The sequence below is a fragment of the Carya illinoinensis genome, chromosome 8 (assembly GCF_018687715.1).
Source record: "Carya illinoinensis cultivar Pawnee chromosome 8, C.illinoinensisPawnee_v1, whole genome shotgun sequence".
NCBI classification, from domain to species: domain Eukaryota; kingdom Viridiplantae; phylum Streptophyta; class Magnoliopsida; order Fagales; family Juglandaceae; genus Carya; species Carya illinoinensis.
Window position 1 is genome coordinate 30,922,108 of NC_056759.1, and position 15,429 is coordinate 30,937,536.

Below are 15,429 nucleotides of genomic sequence, written 5' to 3' on the forward strand. Positions count from 1 at the left end.
AGACAAATTAATATAAAACCTTAGCTAAAATCATAAAATTAAAATTAAGTGAGCTCTTTAATGTAGATTATGTAACTACTTTATTAAAAAAATAATTAATTATAATTAATGATGTTAATAGTTACTAACTTAGTATTTATATTATGTAAATTGTATTATAATGTTTAATGCACAATGGCCAAGGAAGTAACATAGTAGTTGAGTTTTGCTCCAGCGATTAAGGAAGCAATTACTCTTGTCAACTTTCTCTCTCTTGGGTTTCTAAGATGAGAGGAACCGTCTGTTTCTGACCGTTGTTATCTTATGTGATAGTAAGAGCTTCTAGTTCTTGTTGGAAATTGCATTTTGTTATCTTTGAAATGGATGAGGTTTTATCGAATTTGTGTAGAAATTTTTCTCTGACAAAGGAGGAAGGAAGTGGTTTGGTTATTCTTGATGGGGTGATTGCAGAAATTCTATCTAAAGGTCAATTTTGTCTCATGGGTATACCTTTTACTGACAAAATTATAACTAAGAATATTGTTCAGACATGGGCTCTGGTAACATCCCTCAAAGTGGCTCAAAACCAAGCTACTTGGCTACTGATAGGAGATTTCAATAAAATATTAGGAAACAATGAGAAAAATGGGTGCAAACAAAGACCAGAAAGGTAGATACAGGCCTTTAGAGATGTGTTAGATGAATGTGAGCTTAAGGATATGGGTTACTCTGAAATATCTTAATATCATAATATGTATATGTATATAAGTAATATTATTTATTGATGTCAAATCATGGAGATGTGATCTTCCAGTCAAAGACCCAAATAAATTGGTTCATCTAAAATTCTTGTGATAAAATTTAACTGAATTCAATTATATATAAATATGTCTACGGTTGAAAGGGCCCTTCAACAAATTATAAAGATAGACTTCAAGAAATTAACTTAGTCGAAGTGAATCATTTATACTTGTTGATCCAAATATGGTACGTATGAAGATGATCTTGGTAGCATTAATAAAAAGATGATTCAAAGTTCTATAACTTCAAGTTTCATGAAGATATTTAAATCTCAATGTCTATTTTAAAGAATATGGTAACTTCTATGTGATTGTTCACTCTTCTAAAAAAAAAAAGAATATTGTAACTTTTCTTCAAAATAATATTTCATAAAACTTCTATTTACCATCAAAATCATGTTGTACGATGTGCCATCCGAATTTCTATGATAAATAAATTTAAATTGAAAAAAAAAAACACCAATGCAACACGGGAAGTGCCCTCCCCACCAACCCTTCGACACTCACTCCATGCATACCTAATGTCTTTAGACTTCACCAGTTCACCTGCCAAAGGTTTTTTGAGCACTTACAGGATTTATTAACAAGCCTCTTCCTAGGTTTGTGACTCACAATTTTGAGAGCTAGAGAACTCACTCATGGTGAACACTAGCAGTTCTGATGTCAAGGTTTTGGGTCCATGGCCGAGCCCATATGTGATAAGGGCTCGGATTGCCCTAAACATCAAATCTGTTGAATATGAGTTTCTTGTAGAGACACCTGCTTCCAAGAGCCAACTTCTTCTCCAATCAAACCCTGTCCACAAGAAAATTTCCCAGTTTGTTTTTTTTTCCTTTATTATTATTATTATTTTATTGGATTGGTTTCATGATATTAATGTCGTGTACAAGGATTTTACTTTGCCGGTGTAAAAGGGTTTCGCAAATGATCGGCAAAAGGATTTTATGCTGGACTTGTTTGTGTGCTCGGTGTTGTTTGTGATATGGTTGTGTGGTCGATCGGTGTTGCCCCATCAATCCACTTGCAGCCTCCTTTTTTTACTTTATTGATAATTTTTTGTGCATCACCTTCAAAAACCACTCTCTATAACTGTAGATACTATATGTTTCCATTGCCTTCCACATAGCACTTGCTTCAGATAACTCAACACTTTCAAGAAAGTTCTTAGCTACACATAACAAAGAGAACATGATCTCCCCTTCATGATTTCTTGCTACCAATCCTATACCCATTCTCTACTCTGCGTTATTCAATGCTGCACCAAAGTTAATTTTTGTGAAGCACTCTCAGTGGGTGGTAACCACTTAGTTTCTCTTCTTCTCATGTAAGGTTCAATCCATTGTTGTCTTTTCTCCTCCTCATGAATCTTCTTGAAAGACTTTCAGGTTTACTAAAGCCTTGTGAATAACCATGCATGGACTATCAAATTTATCTTCAAAAAAATGCTTTATTAATTCTTCTGGACCAAATACCTACAAGTATTATAGATATTTCTTCTATTTTCTTCTAATTAATACTTCGTCAAATCAAGTAATACAGATACCTGCAAGTATTACATATATTTATTATAAAGAAAATATATGACATGATCTCCATGATTTGGTTATTCCTAAAGGGGCAATTGCAGAAACTCTATCTAAAGGTCAATTTTGTCTTATGGGTAAACTTTTTGCTGACAAAATTATGACTAAGAATGTTGTTTAGACATGGGCTCTAGTATGATACATGGGGTCTAGTAAGATCCCTCAAAGTGGCTTAAAATAAAGCTTGGTTACTGATGGAGGATTTCAATGAAATACTGGAAAACAATGAGAAAAGTGGGGGCTAGTAAAGACCAGAAAGGCAGATTCAGGTTTTTAGAGATGTACTACTACAAGAAAAATGAGTATTTGTGATGAATTATATGCAACGAGAATGACCATTTGAATCAAAATAGACTCATTTTGATAGAAAATAATCATATTTGCAAAAAAGAACTAGCCAAAACTAAGCAGCATTCTTGTAATATGTGTTACGAGTTGAGCTTTTTGCTAGTTTGAGAGGGCTACAAATCTGCATCCCTATGGGTATATATGAACTTATTATTGAAAGTGATTCATTGCTTATGGTATATGAGTTGCTAGAGGTAGGTGAGTTAAGGTCTTTATGGGGAAATCTAGTTTATGAGGTAAAGAATACGATGAAAATGATCCTGAAATATTCTATTCAACATAAGGGATTCTATTCAACATAAGGGTCAGATGGCTAAGGAAGCAGCTCACACTTTGGCAAAGTTTGCCTTACATCTAGATGACATGGTAATTTGGTGGGATTAATTCCCAGAGTGTATTTCACATACTATTTGATCTGAATCTTTGATGTAATTGTGGTTGTTCACCAATAAAAGTTTTATCTTCCTTAAAAAAATAAAAAATAAAAAAAAAAAGGTTTCCTCTTTATTGATCGTTGTACATATTCTATGTTATCAAATTGCTTTTTTCGTCCACTATGGTACAAATTCCATCTGCTTTATTTTAGGAATTCGGGTATATTAATTGTATCAAAATACATAAAAAGTGAGTCTCGAAACCTCCATGAACCCTCTCAGCTCAAATTTTTGTTACTTATAAGATTTTAGAATATTATTTAAATAATAAATTTCACATTTTCTATTAGTTTAAATTTTTTGAACAAATAATTATTTGACATAATATTATTAGAGCGAGCCAAGTTCTGAGTTTAAATTTTGACTATATATAGATTTCATCTCTAATTTAATTAAATTTTGAACCCACTTATTAAGAAGTAATCTGATGATGAAAATTATTATAATATAATACAAATAATTAAATTTATATCTTTAAGACAACTTTCCATCTCTATGGATCTAATCTTTTCAAGCAAGCTATAATACTTTAATTCTTTTCAGATAGTGACTTCCATTCGAAAGAATTAATACGTCAGGTTTGAAAAATTGTGTATAAATCTTGAAAAATTCATTAAAGCGTGTATATTCTAGGATTAATATATGGTCTAGCTATATAAATCTGTTTTCAAAATTGAAACTACTATTAGTGCGATAATAAATTAAAATATTATCTCCAAGCTATGCATGAACTTATAAATTCCGGCCAGCTATTTACTCTTTTGGAGGTGACGAAAGAATTATTATTTATTTGAATGGAAGTTGTAACGATTCAATGGAAAGCCCAAACCACATAACCAATACTTTAAAAGGACTAGTCAATCATACAATTGGAGCCCTATTAGAACTTTATAAACAGCAAGAACTTCTCATTTCCAAATAATATGAGATCTCATACCACCTAATATGATAATTAGTGTAAACCATTTAGAAAAAGGCACATGGCAATATATGGCTACACATGTGAGGAAGACTCGAGTATCACCCTACTGAGGTGGAACAGAGATTAATTCTATACAATCACGATTGTGTAACTATAAATAGAGATCATCAGCTTGTACTCGAGGTATTGTAAAATACAAAGGGAATACAGAGTGTGAAAATAGAGAGAAGTATTGTGTACAAGAAAGCTCCAAGACTGAGAGGTGTGCATGAGGGATCATTCTTGTAATTCAGATACTGTATTTGTTCCTCATCAATAAATAAAGTCTCTTGATTGTTGCTGCCATGGATGTAGATTACTAGGATCAAACCACGAAAAATTTTATGTGTTCTTGTTGATTGCTATTCAGTTCTTTTGCACCTACATTTCTTGCAAGTTTTTTGATAATATTGGCTAGGCAATTCTGCAGTAACTAACTAGAATTCATAACAAGTGGCATCAAGAGCCAGGTTCGATGGGAATGGCCAAGTTTGATGTTGAGCAATTTACTGGAAAGAATGACTTTGGGTTATGGAGGATCAAGATGAGGGCATTTCTAGTCCAACAAGGTCTTCAGGATGCACTTCTTTGACAGACAAAGAAAGGTCTGAGATCTTGCAGAAGGCTCACAACACTTTAATTCTTTCTCTCGATGATAAAGCTATGAGAGAAGTAGCTAAAAAAGATACTACAATAGAGGTCTGGCTGAAATTAGAAAGCTTGTACATGACCAAATCCTTGGCAAATCAACTCCATAAGAAAACCAAGCTCTACACCTTTAAAAAGGCTCCAAGTATATCTATGGAAGAACATCTTGATGAATTTAATAAGAACATCTTGGACCTTGCAAATATAGACATTAAAATCGATGATGAAGATCAAGCTATTCTGCTACTAAGTTTCTTAGATACTTCATATGCAAATCTGAAAGAAACCATGATGTATGGCAGAGAAAGTTTAACCTTGGGTGAAGTAAAATTTGTTTTGCACTCAAGAGAATTGAAAAATAAAGTAGAAGCTAAAACAGAAGCTGGGGAAGGTTTAATATTAAGGGGTAGGTCAAAAAAACAAAGTCACAAGGGAAAGAATAGCAAAGCCAGATCAAAATCAAAGGGAAAACAATTAAAGTGTTTTATATGTCATAAAGAAGGACACTTTAAGAGGATTTTCATGAGAAGAAACAGAATGTGGGGAACAAACCAATGGAAGAGGGTAAGGCAGCTTTTGTTCTAGATGGCTATGACAGTGCTGACATACTGAATGTTTCTGAGGTTGATTCAGGGAAGGAATGGATCCTAGACTTAGGATGTTCATTCCACATGTGCCCCTTTAGATCATGGTTTAAAACTTTCACAAAATTGGATGAAGGGCATGTGATTCTTGGTAATAATAAGTCCTGTAAAATTTTGGGAATTGGGTCAGTCAGGCTAAAATTACATGATGTATGGAAAGACTATTACAGGAGGTAAGATTCATACTAGAACTGAAAAGAAACTTAGGATGCTTGATAAATCTGGGTGCACATTCAAGTCAGAATTACGGGTACTAAAGGTTGCAAAGGGCTCTCTAACAATGATGAAATGAGTCATAAAGAATGGCCTCTACTGGTAGGAGAAACAATCACTAGTGAGGCATCACTTGCTCAGATTAGAATGGAAAACAAGGTTGCGTTATGGCACAGGAGATCGGGGCATGTCAATCAAAGGGGTCTCCAAGAGCTTCATAAACAAGGCATGTTAGGCCAAGGTAAGCTTGAAGAACTACCATTCTATGAGGATTGTATATTTGGGAAGTCTACTAGAGTTAGTTTCAAAACTGCAACTCACCAGACTAAGCAAGTGTTGGACTACATCCACTCAGATTTGTGGGGGCCAGCAAGGGTCAGTTCACATGGTGGAGGAAGATATTTTTTATCCATCATAGATGACTTCTCGAGGAAGGTATGGCTTTACATCTTGAAGAATAAAAGTGACACATTTGACAAGTTCAGTGAATGAAAAACATTGGTTGAAAACTAGGTTGGAAGAAAGGTAAAACGACTCAGAACAGACAATGGGCTAGAATACCTATCAAATGAGTTCAGTATTTTCTACCAAAAGGAGGGCATTGCTAGACACAAAACTGTAAGAGAAAACCCTCAAAAAAATGATATTGTTGAGAGGATGAACATGACTAGTTTGGGAAGAGTGAGGTGCATGTTGTCTACCTCAGCACTATCAAAATTATAGAAGCCCTTCCTCAACTATAAACCTTAAAACACCACAAGAAATGTGGTCTGGAAAACCATCTAGGTATGATCATTTAAGAGTTTTTGGATGTGTAGTATATACACATACAAAAACTGATAAGTTAGAACCTCAAGCTCTTACATGTATCTTTGCGGGTTATCCAGATGGTGTGAAAGGAGTACAAGCTATGGATTGATGAACTTGGGAAACAAAAATGCATTGTAAGCAAAGATGTGACATTCAATGAATTGCAAATGGCCAGAACATAAGAGAATAAACAAGGATGTCAAAGACAGGGACCTACCTCAAAAGAAATGCAAATTGAGGTGGAGCAGTCAGTAATCTCACTAGATCAGTAGAAAGAACAAGCTGAAAACCAGAGGCAACAAGCTCAGAGGACATACTTCGAGGTGGAGTAAACTCTTATAACCCGGTAAGAGATAGACAGAAGAGAGTTATCAAGCCACCTCAGAGATATGGGCATGCAAAATTAACAGCATTTGCCTTGATAACTGATGAAGAGGTAGTTGATTTAGATCCAAAATCATATTATGAGGCAATGGTTAGTAAGGAGGCTGATAAATGGTTGCTTGCAATGCAAGAGGAAATGAAGTCTCTAAACAAAAATAATACATGGGTAATGGTTTCTAAACTTGAGAAACAGAAACTAATAAGGTCTAAATGGATCTACAAAAGGAAAGAAGGCATACCAAGGGTTGAGGGTCCTAGGTACAAAGCAAGATTGGTGGCAAAAGGGTTTACACAGATAGAGTTGACTATCATGACTACAACAAATCTTCTCTCCAGTGGTTAAACATAGTTCAATAAGACTATTACTTTTAGCTGCTACCTATCATGAAATGCATTTGGAACAACTTGATGTAAAAACAACTTTTTTGCATGGAAAACTCAATGAAGTATTATACATGCAACCACTAGAAGGGTTTACAAATGATGCTAACAGAAACCAAGTATGTATATTAAAGAAGTCATTGTATGGGCTTAAACAGTCTCCTAGACAATGGTATAAGAGGTTTGATTCTCACATGATTGGAAATAGGTTCAATAGAAGTGGTTATGATAGTTATGTCTATTACAAGCAAGCTAAGGAAAATCCAATATATCTACTATTATATGTAGACAACATGCTCATTGCTTGTAAAGACAAAAATTAGATTGAAGAAGTCAAATGCATACTCAAATCAGAGTTTGAGATGGGATCTAGGCCCTGCTAAGAGGATATTGGGACTGGAAATAGTAAGAGATAGAACTAAGAGGCTACTGTACTTATCACAGAAGTCCTACATTTCCAAATCTCTAACCAAATTTGGTATGGATCATTTTAAGGCAGTCTATACCCCTATAGGGTACACACAAAGCTTTCAATCACCCAAGCACCAGAAACTGATGAAGACAAGGAATTTCTGCAGAAAATTCCTTATGCTAGCATGGTAGGGAGTATCATGTATGCTATGGTTTGCTCTAGACTTGACCTAACTTATGCTATTAGTTTAGTCAGTAGGTTTATGAGCAATCCAGGTAAACCACACTGGCATGCTATCAAATGGGTGTTTCAATATCTATCAGGTACAAAGTGTTTGGGATTGAAGTTTGGTGAAAATGAGGGAGTGAGTTAGAAGGTTTTATTGACTCAGATTATGTAGTGAATATAGACACAAGGAAGTCCTTGACTGGGTTTGTGTTTATTGCTTTCGGAGGTGCCATCAGCTGGAAGGCAAATCTACAACAAGTAGTTGTCTTATCAACAACTAAGGCAGAATATATAGCAATGACTGAGGGAACAAAGGAGGCTGTATGGTTTAAGGGTATATCTCACGAATTAGGCATGTACGAAGGGACCATCACAGTTTGCTGTGATAACTAGAGCACAATTCATCTTGCTAAAAATCATGTATATCATGAAAGATCAAAACATATAGACATCAGGCTACACTTTGTGAGGGACATCATTTCAGCTGGAGAAATTGGGGTAGAAGATATCTCAACAAAAGAAAATTCATCAAATATGATGACTAAATCCCTGCCAACAGTCAAGTTCAGACATTGTCTAGACTTGATTAACATGGGAAATTGTTAACCCCTCTTAGAGGGAACCTGCAACAATAGTCAAAGAGAATGGTGACGCTTGAAAGATCTAAATGATTTCCAAGGTGGAGAATTGTTATGATAATTAGTGTAAACCATTTAGAAAAAAGCACATGGCAACATATGGCTACCCATGTGGGGAAGACTCGAGTATCAACTTGCTAAGGTGGAACATAGGTTAATTTTGTACAATCATGATTGTGTAACTATAAATAGAGATCATGATCAGCTTGTACTCGAGGTATTGTAAAACACAAAGGGAATACAAAGTAAGAAAATAGAGAGAATAAGTCTCGTGTACAAGAAAGCTCTAAGACTGAGAGGTGTGCATAAGGGATCATTCTTGTAATTCAAATACTGTATTTGTTCTTCATCAATAAAGAAAATATTTTGACTATTGCTACTGTGGATGTCGATCACTTGGATCGAACCACATAAAATTTTCTATAGTCTTGCTGATTGCTATTAAGTTCTTTTGCACCTACATTTCTTGCAAGTTTCTTGATAATATTGGCTAGGCAATTCTACAGTAACTAAGTAGAATTCATAACACTGCATATCCTTATCCTTATCATATGGTAGAAGTACTCACTAAAAAGACTTATTACAATTATTTTAATTCAAATATTGCTTTATTAAATGCATGGAAAAACATTTTCCAATGACTGAAGTATAAGTAGAACTATTAGCGATGCATACGTACATTGCTTCTGACAAACTGAGGTATTGGCCACCATGATTTATTTTTGTGGAGTTTAGATAGTATTAGAGATACAAATATAGTTCATCATGTATGTAAAGGTATGGGATTAATAAGTAATGACAATACATTATCCCACTACAAGAAAAACAGGTAATTGGTTACTAATACTCTTTTCGTTACTATAACTTGGTCCCAATTGCCTGTTTTTCTTGTAGTGTCCTTAGTCTCGTGGTCTTGTATACCATTCCTATCCCCGTATTGGTATATGTACTGGGCCGTCCTTGCAAGATTCATGGCATATTCAATAAATGCTTGAGTGAATGAAGAATTAGTTGCTCGTTCTTTGTTCATCTTCTTCCATGCTTCGCTAATCAAATATCTTATGTGCTCACGAGCGTCTTTTTCATTGGCACTAGTTTCGTTCATATAACATTGAATTGATTTAGGAATATCACCTTCTCTTTAATTCAATCTGAGTTTCAAAGCATGTCTATGAGAATATTATTTTCTACAAAAATTAGAGTGAAGTAATTGAAAAAATTTCTTATGAAACCCTAAGGAATGTGCAATTTACATACCGAGGATGTTCCAAGATCATTTGCAAGTCGAAAAATCATTGACGACCAATAGATTATATTAGTGTTATCTTCCATAGATGCCAATGATTCCTTTGTTATTGGAACCATGGTAAAAAAATACGCATGTGCAAGAATAACCTGTCCTGGTATATATTGAGATCCATGCATTTTGAGAGTATATATTGAGATCCATACATTGATCTATCCACTGAAACATTTAGAATAAAACATTAATGAACTAGAAGAAATATGCATTCACATACTTAACAAACAAACCAAATAAGGGATATATAATAATCATCATGAATTTTGAAGTTGATGTCCTACATCTCTCTTTATTTCTTATAAGAGATACTCTAGATTCTCTGTAACTTCTCCGTCCTCGATCTTTAAGCCCACACCAATAGTAGTACTCCATCCTCAATCACTCAAGAAGTTCTAGAAGAAAGCGTCTTCATGGAGGTTTCTCCCCTTCCATTTCGTCTTACTCTTATCTTATTCCTCCTTTCAACGTCTCCATAGGATAGCTAGGTTCAGAAGTTCTTTTTTCTTTCTCTCCATCTTCGATCCTTAACGACAATCTTTTCTCTCTTGCTTTTTTGCTTCTCCAGCTGCCTGTCCCCACGACCTTTGATCTCCTGTACTACCCTCACTACTGTAGCTGCCTACTACTTACACTGATACCAAAACCACCCATATCAATGTCCAGATAATTAATTTGTTAGTTACCTAACTCAATAGACCTCAAGAAAGATTTACAACCCTTGCTCTTCAAATCTGAATCCATAGTAGCTCTTAATTATATTTGGAGCTTGAAGATCATTTTGTGGTTCCCTTCATCTCCATTTTTTAGCTGCCATTTACTTTGTTGAGTATTGTCTTTAGGTGTTTATTAGAGTACTTTTGATCATCCCCTCATTTTGTACCTTTCTCAATATTTATAGTACGTACTTATATATAAAAAAGAATTTGAGGTCATACCGCTTTTCGAAGGTACTGAACAACATTGAATTCTTGCTCCTTGAATATGTCAAAAGCCATTTCATTAACAAAATTATATTGAGTGTAAGGAAACAGATCTGCATATAATATGGGAGCTGATCGATTGCATTGACATCCCATCTGTAATCACAAGAAGTATACCTAAGTATATATCCATAAAAATAGTCCTCTACGGAACATTTAAGTCTAGAGATTTAAAGCTCATTAATATATAAGTAATGATATTCATCATCTCTTTTGTCGGTCATCTTTCTACTATTCCATGATGTAGTAATAAATTATTGAAAATTATTTATTATGTTTCACTTGTGTACCAATCATTTGATAACACATCAAAGAATGTGGAGATGATGATAATGAAAATTATTATAAAATAGAATTTTTCTTAATATTTACAAACCTCTCAACAATATATGTGAAGAGCTCAAGTTCATCCAAAGATCCGAATACATCATAGATATCATCCATTGTTGTTATCAGGCAATTGAGCCTTGTTATCATTCTCCTACCATATCCAAAGTGAGGCTGAAATGATATGCCAACTGTCCAAAAGAAATTCACCATCAACCTATCCCTTGCGAAGCACAACTTTTCTCCAAGGCCAGTGCTCTTCCACCACCTTAATATATATAAACCAAAGAAGAGAATATCAATTCTAGAAAAATAGTACTAGCAATGCGTTTTATTACCTTTCAAATAAACATGGGTACTTTTACCTTGACTCTTGCCTTACATCTTGTTGATGGACTGCTTGTACCATTTTGAAATCCAATTCTGCAAGTTCTAACAAGACAGAGTTCATGCCTACTTCTCTCCTATATGTATCAATGAACCACCTTGCTTCCAACCTTAGCATCCTCCAATGCAATGGAAGCTCTAGGGCATGACTCACATAAGTAGAAAGATTTTGATTTTTGTTTTGCTCAAAGTACTCCTTTAGTTGTTTTGTCGCAAATTCTCTTGCTTCATCCAAAATAGTTTCGCCATCTATAGAAAGGAACGAGGCTTCAAATAAGGATAGCAATCCCTTAATTAGTATCGCCACAAAGGGTTGACTTGAATTTCCCCCTTTCATTCATGAAAATACTGAAAATTTCTGAAATAGACAAAACTCACTTATTATTCACAATAATTTATTAATGATGGGTTAACTAAGCTTCTCATTATTATTTATTTTTATCGAAGCATATATAAGTAGATTTGGTTGTTAATTACCTTGAGGCACACTATCCATGCTGTCTTAGTAGCCTAAATTCAAGAGCAGTGGCATATAAATTCTCCTTGCAAATGTCACCTCGATTAATTGTGTTGTATATAACTTCCAATGTCCTCGTTACTTCATCCTCAAATTGATACGATAATCCAAGTTTTTGTAATAGATCGATCAGCTCAAGTTTCTCTAATAGATCTAACACTTTGTGAAACATTCTCCTAACTTCTGCCTTCAACTGATCAGCTCGTCTAGTGTATGACTCCCCCTTGAAATTCAAAATTTTCATTACTGATAGATTAATTAATTAAACAAGAATAATGATAATATTAATATAGTCAATATTGTTACAATATGTTCTACAACCAGAAAATGTGACATTAATGCCTCCTGCATGCATGTCTAGCTCATAGAATTCAAATTCTTCAGATATACCTTCTATATTTTAAAATATAGTTGTAAAAAGAAATATTGTATATGTATCACAACTCGTTAAAAAAGAAAACAATAACATTATTAAAACTAATATATAATATAAACCATTAATAATCAGATGTAGTACGTACCGCATATTCGCTAGTCAATGACTGGATGTAGTCGTCCTTCCACAAGGCAGGTTGATAATTAGCAGATCGGCGAGTAGTAACGGGACTATCAGGGATTTCATTAACACTGCAGCACTGCTGGCCATGCACCGGAGAGGACGAGGGTTAACGGTGACACTTGTGGATGCATTTTTGGTTGTTATATGAGAGATCATGATGCTAGTTTTAGATGGGAAATGCCTAGCGAAATTGCTAACAGGCAGCGAACTAAGAGTGTGAAGAGCTAGCCATTGAGAAATGCATTTAATTAGTAGTAGTACTTCACAGTATATATGGTTTTGGATGGGACTGAATGGATTACTTTGGAGCATATAGTACTTCACATTAATCATGGCTTTATATAGCATTTGCTGAATGTTCTATATTGTTTCCAGCTGTTAAATGTGTTTACGAATCCACGTATATACGTTGGACCCCAGAGTTTGTCTAAATAATAAAGCTAGCTTGAATATTGTATTGCTAATTATTGGAGACATGAGTGGAGATTATCCACTACTTATTAAGACGTTAAGTACTGTTGTCATTTCACTCTTATGATCTTTGATGTGATTTTGATTTGTCACCAAATAATGTGCCAGGACCTAGAATTATCAGATAGAGCTGTAATCTCCACAATTCAATCTTATAGAATCATCATGTCCTAATTAATTATTGTAAAAGATGATGTGCTATTGCGAATCAATAACGCATGCAGAGACTGATCATCTCAATCTGTATGCAAAAGCTTTTTTCTTTTTCCTTTCTTGGGATGGTAAAAAAATAAAAAGATTTCATTAAATATACTCCAAATATCTACACGTGATTTATTGAGCACATGCTCTGAAGTTACACTCGCTAGACCCCTTAGACAACATGCTTGATCATCCAAGATTTCCATTCCACATTGTAAGTAAAACGCTAGACTGACCTTTGGAATGCTGACACTGGAAGTAGTTATAGAAACCCAAGTCATGAATTATCCTAATAATTGTGTCCCAAACCATATGAATAATTTTAACTTAGGTAAGATAACAACAATATGACTATTCTATAATTAAAGAAAGTTCTTTAAATCAAAGCTTAAAATTGTCATGCATGTGTCTAAATAGAAATAATTGAAAAAAGTTATGTTACCCCTTTTCCTAAACCGTGATCTTGCAAGATGGATCGTAAATCTCTCTAAAAATAATTTCAAGACAACAAGTGACTATGCATTGTCCTCCACCAAAGAATACAGCCACCGGGGGCATGCACTCCACCTTCCTCCCCCTCAATCTCACTTTCCGACATAGTACCTTTCTCTTTCCTAGGCTTTTCTTTTTCTTTTTCCTTTTATTCTCTTTTTTTGTGTGCATATTTAGGCTATATTTTTGCTGTTGTAGAAATATTTTTGTAGCCCTGATCATCTATTGCGCTACAACTCACACCAACCACGACACATCGTTAATTTTCACATTCCGCTCTGCATTCATGTTTTGACGAAGCCAAGCCACCTCTCTAAACATTGTGCACAAGATCCATATGTGTGAGCTTCGATACTAATGGACCTCACACACCATATATAATTTCCTCTCCTCAAAACACCAAAAACCACCATCATTTTGCCCTCAAACACAGGCCACGCACTTGCGCAATTACTTCACCTCTCTATCGCCTCTCTAACCATGCAACCTCTCACCACCCCATACCCACTTGACAACAGAACAAGTGGTCACTACAAACGTGCAGCCACCTATCTTCCTCCGTATTAACCACTCATGCTACTTGCTACTCCAAACAAGTCCAATTAATCTCACTTAGGCACCAGATTTGAGTGTGTTTTTTATTTTTATTTTTTATGTAGATACTCAGAAGCTTGATCTATCAAGGATTCCGAAAAGTTCAGCTTCTCATTCACTTTCTAAGAGCACGTATGGATTTTCTTTTGCCCAGAAGTGACATTTCTACACCCATCATATTCGAGAAGACAAAATATGTGGGATTGTAGATTTTTAACTATTGTCTCAATACATTTAGACTCAATGCTCACCCTTCTAACGAGAGTGGCGAGCGATGTTACTGCTGGTGGTCGTACGGCCAGCCTCCATGGTGGAGGTTGCTGTCCGTGCGCGAGCTGGGTGCTTGCACCGTTCTGGGCTCGTGCCGCCGATGCTTGCAGTAGGTGTGCTGTCGGGGCTCACGTCGGTGCTTGTGATTTGTTTTGTTTTTGTGTATGTTGTATTGTAGTCTTTGATCTTCAGTTTTTAATAATATAGAGATAGGCTATTGGACTTAGTGTCCATAGCAGCAGTGTCTCGCACTCCGCCTCTTTGGGAGGATGGATGGGGCCTTTCCGCTTTGTTTATACAAAGTGCACTCTCTCTCTCTCGCGTAGGAGAGATTTAGAAGTTAAGACAATGTTTGCCACTATATGTGCGGGGATGCTCCAGAGTAGATGCGTAGGTTGGCTTATAGTCTGGATTTTCCTGTATTGATAAGTCACACTTGTAACTTCGATTTGTTGAATGTATTCAATGAAGTCTGTTTCCATCGAAAAAAAAAAATGCTCACCCTTCTATCATAGAAACCTCTTGCAATGGATGGATGATTTAAAGCAATATGTTGGTTGCGTTTCTTCAACAACTATCATTACGCCGTCCAACATCTATGGGATTGAATCATCATATGGCACCAATTCTCAATTTGTTTGTATATATCCTCTTTTTTGGGACGAGTGTACATCAGAGAATCTCTCACCCCTCCTTATGGACTACTTCTCTTTTAGTTCGTTATGAAATTATTTTTCCTTGAAAAAGAAATACATGAAGATGTCATTCATTAGTAGCTTCAGAAAATTAAGATTTTTATATGATAATGATAGTTTTCCAAATTGTGTCCCGATCTTGAAAATTTTCTCAGGACTACATATATTCT

General features: G+C 35.1%; 1 pseudogene; it reads right to left on the reverse strand.

Annotated features, from left to right (window-relative positions):
• Positions 1-9,226: 9,226 nt before the first annotated feature.
• Positions 9,227-13,489, reverse strand: LOC122274603 (annotated as a pseudogene).
• Between the last annotated feature and the right edge of the window lie 1,940 nt (positions 13,490-15,429).